The 9,572-nt window shown below is 45.9% G+C and overlaps 1 long non-coding RNA gene across 1 annotated transcript in view; it reads left to right on the forward strand.

Annotated features, from left to right (window-relative positions):
- The window catches only part of LOC118217307, a 30,652-nt gene extending 21,080 nt beyond the window's left edge, over window positions 1-9,572 (forward strand). The window contains exons 3-4 of the long non-coding RNA XR_004763161.1: window positions 7,820-7,868; window positions 9,548-9,572. This is a non-coding gene — a long non-coding RNA (uncharacterized LOC118217307). The remainder of the gene's footprint in view (window positions 1-7,819; window positions 7,869-9,547) is intronic.

Below are 9,572 nucleotides of genomic sequence, written 5' to 3' on the forward strand. Positions count from 1 at the left end.
CGGGAGGAAAGAAACTGTGTGCACGTGTCCATCCTGTTCACTTCTTAGCTGATTCTTGGGAGAGAATCTTCACCCTTTAATGTCTCCATCTTGTGACAAAGCAGCATTTTGTTCATGTGAAACTATATGTAATAAATGTAATGAGAGTTTTGCACTGCCCACGGGGTCTGCTGGGGTCCCCTGGAGCTTCATCAGCTGCGACTAGTGCCTTTTTTTTGGGGGAGACCTTGGTCTTTAGCTCAGCGAGCTAATCAGATCTCATTGTGCAGAGCTGCCGGTGAGAGCAGCAAGTAGAAACCCACTGCAGACCTGCCCCTCATTGCACTTTTAAAAATGAAAAACTCACACACAGTGCACCACTGTTTGTTTACACACAGTGCACTGTGTTCGCAAGCATCTCCTGCAAAGCCATCACACAGTCTTCCTATAGTGCAATTTCTACAGTAAAAGCATTCCCTGTTGGATTGCAGGACTATAATTCTGAAATTAGTTTTTCAGGGTATGAAAACACCCCCCTCCCCCCATTCAATGCTTAGATCACCTTTGGGAAAGGTGAGTAGCTGAACATCATATTTGTTATTTTTCTGCTACAGAGCGGCCTCAGCTTTTTAAAAATGTAGACAAAAAAAGACAAAAAACAGCCACTGCAGTAGCACCGTGGGGTATGCACCTTTTTAAATAATTTAATAGCAAATGTCCAAGTGTGGAAAACACCAGTGAATCACGGAGCGTGTCGTTCCTCTCAGTCATGCGGCAAAGCTGTTTCTTGTCTTGCCGCTTAATGTCAAGCAGCCCGCCCTCTATTTTTAGCAGGTTATCGGCTCAGGAGCCTACCTTGCTGCACAGGACAAGGACAGTGCACTTCACACACAATCAAAGAGGAAAACGGCGACAACAGAAAGCCAAGCCCTGTAATTATGTTTTCTAGTCATGATGCGAAGATTAGCGGTTCTGCCTGCTTCGCTTTTCAAGGGAAAGAGTAATTGATTCAGCTTCTTGACGCTTTAAAGAGACTCATAAAGGGACGAATCATTCTGAAATTCTCTGATGCCGTACCAAGCGTATATTGTGAATTTTAGGGCTAGGCATTCATTGTGAAATGCCATACGTGAAGAATACCCCGGGCCATATTATGATTGACAATGCAAGATTACAATAGTTATATTTGGTTTATGATTTTTCAATGTTACTTTTTGGTAATGGTGAGTAAGCTTAATAGTATCCCATAATTAGGCCTGTATTTTCCTTTCACTTTAAATTAAATTTAAATTTAGATAATATTTTTCATCTCAAACAGTTTAGCAAGTCTAGCAATCACACAAAAGTAGCTTGTCAAACTGAAGAATTAAAACCAAAAAAATACACAAACACTGACTGATTTGTAAGTAAGCTTTAAAGACAAGTGTACGTTGAATTCAGGCCTTTGCGGCCTGTTTTTCCCTGCAAGGCAAAATGAAAAAGCGTTTGGAATTGCAAATCGGCGTGCGTTTTTCAAAACCCCTGTGTACGCACTCACTCTGGGGCAGTGATGGACACAGCGACAGTTCGTCTGTGAAGTTGGCAAAAAAAACTGATCTGCACATCTTGCTCCTGCCAGTGACCAGCAGCAAACACAAATGTGACTGGCTCCCCAAAATCGAATTGGACACCTGTCAAAGCGTTCTTTCTCCAGACTGTGCCTTTCTGTCTTCACATTAATTCCATTTCCCCAGATATTTGTGCAAGGCCTCATATCCTCATGGCGAATGGCAATAGTAAAGCGCTCTTGCATTGGGTGGGATTTTTTATTTAAATTTCCTCCAGACTCCCCACATGGTTTATTCACTTAGGAAAGTCTGCACCCTGGGGCCAATGTGCAAGGGTCACAACCCCTACGTCACAGAAAGTTCTGTAATCTTTCCACGCAGCCAAGTTTCCGACCACAGTCCTCAAGCATGGGCAGTGATTTGTGGGGCATGATGGGGCAGAACCTCTTTGGGATTTGAACCTGCGACCCACAGGCTGACTGTATAGCGCCTCAAGCATTAATCAATCCATCAATCTGTGTTCATTGTAACCCCGGTGGCTAAGTCGGCACCGCACGTTGTCCCTATTGACAGTCAGTAGTTCAGATCATGCCTGTCACATTAGCCAGCTTTGATCAGGAGTCCACAGCAATGGGACAGAATTCGATTTGTCCTGCTGGGGGTAAAGTGGTCCAAAGCCTGGCAGGGTTTCATCGGTTACGGCTGGGTAAACGCCTCCTACCGTAGCCGCTCGTCCGGTGTCTGCCGGTGGCCGGTTGTGAAAGATACGCTCTCCTCTAATCACCATTAGCATGTGGTGTGTCATGCTGCTTGAAGTGTACAAAGCAGTCTTGGCAGAGTGTATTGAGTATACAAAACCTAGATCAAATAGGTGTTTGAAGTACATGTACTTTGAACTCTTTAGATGCTTAATGGGAAATAACCCCTGGAGATACACGCTAATTTTCAAAGAAACGTGTTACTCCCTGAAACGCATCCTCTGTTAGAAAATCTGTAGGATAATTTATCAGTAATCTGCAGGAATTTTGCAGTCGTCCACTGGAATAAGCAGCCACCATCAGTACCTCGGACTTAGCCGTGGGTCTTGAGGTGACGTGAAACAATATTTAATTCTCCGCTAACTGATTAGACACACGCACATTTAAAGAAGAAATATGTCGCCGCAAGAAACGATCGTCGGGAGGAAAAAGGCCCGTTTGCACTTCCTCGGTCGCGCCGCTTGACTCTGGGTCGCACCCGCTGTCACTGGCGTCTCCGCGGCGACGCAGGTGAGAAATTGAGGATTTGAGGATCCGCGGCTGTCGGGCCCTGATAAGGCCCCGGAGACAGAGAGACGAGCGCGTCTGAAAGGCCACGGCGCTCAGCCCCCGAAAGTCTGCGGTGGCCAGACGGGCGTGCGAGGCACCATGTTCTACACTCGCCGCCGCAGAGAGAGAGAGAGAGAGAGGGGGGAGATAGGGAGGGACGAGCCTCAGCGGATTACAGCGCGCTGAGAGGGGGGTGGGGGGTGGGGGGGGGTTATGAGTGTCCAAAGCCTCGGTACGGCGTGTACCTGAGGACTCTTCGACTGCGTCTTTCTAGAAACCTCAATCTTTTAAAAAAAAAATAGATGCATTTGGGCCGACCAGTTTCCATAAATATGGAAATATGATATTTATGAAACAGTGTATGCGTTTGTTTTATTTTGCGTGTGTGTGAAGAAGCATGTGTTGTTGTAGCGTATAACTTATTATTCTGTCACTAGTTGGGGTTATGCTGAATCTGTGCAGACGCAGAGCTGGACAGTCTCTTTTCTCATGCAGGACATAATGCTATAAGATTAATTGCCTCAGGGTGATGAAATTGCCAAAAGCAAATCGGTAGTGGGTCACGTTAGGCCTTCCTCGTTGAAAGCGGTATAGCGCCGCTGTGCGATGCTAACAGCTGGTAAGATAAGCAGGTGTGGTCTTGGTCACATGTTCAGTGGGAGACCTTCTGGGAAATGAAGTGACTGCTGGAAGCGGTGTTGATGGGCCAGTAGGGGTTGGTCTTTCCTCTGAACCCAGTGGAAAGGCCAACGTATGAGTACAGAGGTACTGTAGGTGATATGGAGGGCGGATGTGGTGCTGAGCAGGACTCAGGTTTCCATGTCCAGCAGTGGTCACACAGTGGGAACTGTTTGCTGGTATTAAACGATGCAAAAACTAGAGTTTTGGCATTTTGCAAAAGCAATACGTATATGGATATATGTTCTATTGATATATTTGTAGAAAATACGTTTATTTCTTTTTAATAGAAAACCTCGTCATTGGGATCCGCACCCAGCATGACATTGTGAATTTTGTCGTGTTGTCCTCTGATTTACTTTGTCGCTACGTCGAGGTCCTCGTCTGAGCGCGCTCCTCCGTGTCCGAGCTGAACGAGGGGGACTCAGGAGCGCCTTCCTGCGCAAGCGAGGTCAGCCCGCCAATCATCCCCCGGATCAATCCCATTTCAGCCTGAATGATTAACCGCCCGCCCTCCCTCCGCCGCCCGCAATGTGGCGCGTTTGGGCGGGTGACGTGTAGCGCCGCGCGGCTCGCCCACCGCGGACGGCTGACCCGCGCTCATCCATCATAATGGAGGTGATGGATCTGTTTGCAAAAAAAATTATATATATATATATATATATATATATATATATATAGATGATATGTAGAGGAGGAGGGAAGGCAGCAAATGAGTCGTATAGATTTGAGAAAATATTCCATTAATCTCCCCCCGCAGTGCGTGCCATTCGGCCTAAATATAGTATTGATTTTACACTATTTTAAGTATGTCAGCCTTGAAATGCACCCAGACGTTCAGTCACTGTCGATTGACCAATGCATCCACTCTGGGGGGGGTTTGTGGTACCGACAGGTCAATTTTTCCTATCAACTGATATTGCTGGCAGTGCGTGTGTGTGTGTGTGTGTGTGTGTGTGTGCATGTTTTTCTGTGTCTGTGCATGTACAGTAAAATCTCACACTGTCAGCATGCTCCTGCAGAGCCCGTGTCAACAGTGCAAGTGAGTTTACAAATAATCTCTCTGTCTTTCTCCATTTTGCAAGCCCTGCGTGCGTGTGTGCGTGTGTGTCTGTGTGTGTGTGTGTGTGTGTGTGTGTGTGTGTGTGTGTGTGTCTGTGTGTGTGTGTGTGCGTGTGTGTGTGTGTGTGTGCGTGCGTGTGTGCATGCATGTGTGTGAGTGTATGAGTGTGTGTGAGTGCGTGTTTGTGTGTCTGTGTGTGTGTGTGTGTGTGTGTCTGTGTGTGAGTGTGTGTGTGTCTGTGTGTGTGTGTGTGCGTGTGTGTGTGTGTGCGTGCGTGTGTGCATGCATGTGTGTGAGTGTATGAGTGTGTGTGAGTGCGTGTGTGCGCGCGTCGGTGTATAAAAACTCATCCCTGATCCTGGAGCAGCGCTGTGTCAGCAGCCGTGCACTTACCAGCCTGCTCTGCTTGATCTCTGACGTGTGCCAGTTTACACTCTGATAGCCGAGTCTTCCTTCCTTGACAGGTTTGTGACACACTCGACCGCTGCGGAGTCTGAGATGTCTGGCCTGGCAAGTCCTCAAATCCACTTTTCAACCCGCAAAACAAAAATGACAATTTCAGAGTCACATGGTGTTACCGGTTTGTCACTGATGCTGCCCAGAATGAATATAAATAGACTTGACAGATTTATGGGATTTTGTAAATGATATTTGCCCACACATGTGTAGATCATATTCTCAAGTGGCTCAGGAGGTGTTTCCAGGGGAAATTGTTTGCTCTCATGACCTGATACGCCACGCAAGTAGAGGCATTAAGGGATGGGGGATTGAAGCCTCTTTAATGGGCGGAGCTATTGTGAGCTGTCAATCATATTTATCTCAGCCTTTCTGAAGAGTTTGCTGTACACAACAACAAAATGAGCTAGCCACTGTTTGTACCAGCTAGCCAAAGCTAGTTTCCACAGCAAGTATGTTCCCGGCTTTAGCATTAGCACTCTGGATAGAAAAGCTTGTAGCATCCAAGCCCTGCAGGAGCCACCCACTGCCGTCATGGCAACCTACAGGGCAGTCCCCTCCCACATTACACAGTGTGAGTGGATCACCGTGCACGAGCCCTGGAGGTGGCAGTTAAGCAGTGGCTTCACATGAGCACAGCCATCACTCTGCCCCTGACAGCTGTCAGCGAGCGCACCGTTTCCCTGGCGATGCCATGTAGCACCAGCTCCTCTTTACACACACGGCTTTGAGCCGGAGCCTCTCTCACGCGGGGGGCAGAGCTGCAGGTGCCCACGTGCGCTCAGGACCCACATGGGCGCGTCTTCTTAGGCGTACCCCATCGCGACCACTTCAGCATGTGGAAAAGTGATTCCCACTGATGTCTTCACAAAACTTATGCTTTTTCACTTTCATAAAAAGGAGTGCCTTTTTTCTGGCTTGCTGGTACTTTATAGACCCTTTCTCGCTTTCTCTTTATCTTGTAAAAAGTAAAGAAGCCTTTATAGTTTTGTTTTTCCCCTTGCTTTTTTTTTTTTTTTACTTTTCATTCTGCACTATTAAGAAAAGCTAGGATACAAATAAAACCACACCTACCCAATTTTAGAACAGATGGTATTCAATCAAACCAAATTTGCTTTTGTCTGGAATAATTCCAGCCAGCCTTATGTTGGTAAGAATCTACCTTTTTGTTCATAAGGCCTATAAAAGCAATAAAGGTGGGGCCAGAAATTTGAATTCTTAAAGGGTAAGTGAACTTCTGTCCAAGTAATCTCTTTTTCTGCACTGCACTATTTTAAAATTAAACCTTATTATAAAAGTATATCTTATTATCGAAAACATAATACATTTTATTTTAAGATCAAAAACATGCTCATAGTAAGAAAGTTTAAATAGCAAAAGATTACCTGAAAATGTGATTGTACTTGACTTGTGCTTTTCAGGGATAAGGAAATTCAATAATGACCATGTTTTGCACTTTTTGCTCAATGCTTGTGCATGCAGAAACCAATAGCACTGCAGCCCTCTGAAAAGCATGCAGCACTGCAGCCCTCTGAAAAGCATGCAGCACTGCAGCCCTCTGAAAAGCATGCAGCACTGCAGCCCACTGAAAAGCATGCAGCACTGCAGCCCTCTGAAAAGCAGTCAGCACTGCAGCCCTCTGAAAAGCATGCAGCACTGCAGCCCTCTGAAAAGCAGTCAGCACTGCAGCCCTCTGAAAAGCATGCAACACTGCAGCCCTCTGAAAAGCATGCAGCACTGCAGCCCTCTGAAAAGCAGTCAGCACTGCAGCCCTCTGAAAAGCATGCAGCACTGCAGCCCTCTGAAAAGCAGTCAGCACTGCAGCCCTCTGAAAAGCATGCAACACTGCAGCCCTCTGAAAAGCATGCAGCACTGCAGCCCTCTGAAAAGCATACAGCACTGCAGCCCTCCTGGCCTGGGGTCTGAGATCGCTGCCTTGCCCAGTCTTAATTTCACCATAACCCCACTGTGTCCCTTTAAAACCTTGGAGAGGAGAGCAGTGCTGAGCAGATGGCCAAGCCGCTACAGCCCTCTGGAGTCACGGGTTCGAATGGCTGTGCCATTTCAGCGGGTTGCTTTCTGCCATCGTTTCAGTAAAGTTTGGGCTGTGTAAAGCGGTTACAGTGTGCAGGCCATGAAACTGCGGTGCTACCGGGACATCCGCTGGGGCGCAGCGTACGGTACAGTTCATTCAGATCAGCTGCTTTTCGGTACGAGACTGGGGGCTGTCTTTGCATTCCTCTAGCTATGACTACAATAATGCATCCCATTTTATATAGCTCTTTGCATCTTGTCATCTGAAAGCACTTTGCAATGTAGCCTTTATTAAGTACATAAGTAAGTAATTAAGTAAATAAATAAAATTAAATAAATTAATAAATAAATAAATGAAGGGTTGTTGGATTCTGATGAGATGCAACTTGTAACAGGTCAGAGTGACCTGAAGAGAGGGGCCATTTTTCATCAGACAGCCTTTCTCTAGTGACTCACCGCCCAGAGAGAGAGAGAGAGAGAGAGATTTATTTACTTCTTTTAGTCCTCCTCCTCTGAGCTGATCATCAGGTCAGAGGAGCCTTCCCTCTGTTATTTGCTGTCAAAACACATTTCCTTCCCAGGGGGGGGAAGGAACAGGAGTAGAGAGAAAAAAATAACGTTGGATTTCAAAGTGCGTGCTCCTGCCGTCCTGTCTCCCGTCATGTCAAACGCTATAGCTGTTCACCCTCTGGTTTTTTTCCCAGTCTTTTATATGTATCTGTGTATTCATTTATTTATGCGTTCTTTTTTTACAGACAGCACAGCAACGGAAGCAATGAAACTGGCTCGCCGAGGCTCATCGAGGTATATGCCATTTTATGTACAACAATGTCTTACGTCACACACGAATGTGAATATTATAAACAATTCTAAATATTCTGTGTCTTACAGAACTGTTTAAAAGGGTTTCACAGCCCCAATGATCTCAATGCTGAATGATCTTAATATGATGACAGAACATGGTACTGTTCTTGTGTTTTATGAACAAGGGTGATTTATCGCCTGTTTAGCAGTGATGGTACTGTAATGTCACGGTGTCGTAAAAAACATTTGTCACCGTGCCAACGTTTTCCCCATTGTGTCTGGGTGGCTTATGCAATAAAACAGCTGTGCTCACATACAATCATGTCAGCTGACATTTTCATGGACTCCTGTCAATGGAACCTGACGCATTGCAGCACAGCAGTCTGGCCTTGCGTTTAACACTTTATCAGACTGCACAACCCATAATCAAACAACAGAGCTTACAGAACAGATGGAGATACACTTAGCTGCCAATCATTTGTGTGAACAAAGCAGTATTTGGTTGCCATCGTGGAGATGCACACTCCCCTTACCTCAGACCGAACATGAGACTTAGTCTCAACCAACAATGTCTCGAATTACAGTAAGTCCCTGGTAAGTTTGTGGCAGTTTGTCTACTTATTAGGCAATAGTATAAGCTATTTTCGGAATGCGTAATTTCGTAATCAGATTACTGAATTACCATTGACATAATGTGGCTGGGTAAATAATCCTTGTGAACATAAAAAGCACCTAATTACGAAAAATTAACAACTTGTTAAAATTTTGGGATTGCAGTTGTGGACCGAGGTTGGGGACCACTGGAATAAACTTGCTTGCATTGCATGGGTAAGCTCCAAAATGATGGCAGTCTGCTGGACGAAGGCCTGGGCCATAGGCGATATTGACTGACACACCCCCAGCAGCGGCTCTCCTTCCACTTCGGCGCATGGCGAGTCACAAAATTACCTAATGCCTCGGGCGCATCAAAGTATATGGTGAAAATACTGTACCATGTCGTCAATGCGACGGCTCGCAATACACCCTGCACCGGCCGGAGAATAGAGCCCATTGAGTTTCTACACTGACGCTAATCCCAGCAAAATTCTTCATCTCCAGCAGTTTGACAATTGTGCTTCTTTTTTTGTTGTTTTCCCTGTAGCTACACTTGTTTTAATTTATTTCACTTTTACTTGACCCTTCATGCTCCATAAATTGTGAACGCGTGGGGCTACTCACGGTTCGTAAATCTCTAAACGATAATTTATGGGATTGCGCCGATGTTTTTCATTTATAACTGCACAATCGCTTCAAAACCCAGATGTTCAAAAAGCAGGTTTGCTTCAAGGACACCCCCGTTTAGCGGGCAGTGTAAGAACTTGCTGCGGTGCATGGCTCAGCTCTCCATAGCCCAGCCCATATGCTTTGGGGCCTTTTTCTTCTTCTCCACATTGTTTACTTAGGTCTGTCTTTTACAGATGACTTCTAATGACTACTAAAGGGGCCAGAACTAAATAATGATGTCAGAGCTGTAGGGAGAGGAAGGCATTGATTTGTCCTGTTGTCCTAAACCTAGGCTAAAGGCGTCTGCTCAAACAGAAACAGAAGAGAAAAACAAGTGTGATGAATGTGATGTGCAATAGGCAGCACTGGTGTTTCACTTGTTTGAAAACTTGCTGGTGTCCTTTGGTTTTTATTAGGGACCCTGAGCCCTGGCCCTGCAGG

Source organism: Anguilla anguilla, chromosome 17 (genome assembly GCF_013347855.1).
Source record: "Anguilla anguilla isolate fAngAng1 chromosome 17, fAngAng1.pri, whole genome shotgun sequence".
NCBI classification, from domain to species: domain Eukaryota; kingdom Metazoa; phylum Chordata; class Actinopteri; order Anguilliformes; family Anguillidae; genus Anguilla; species Anguilla anguilla.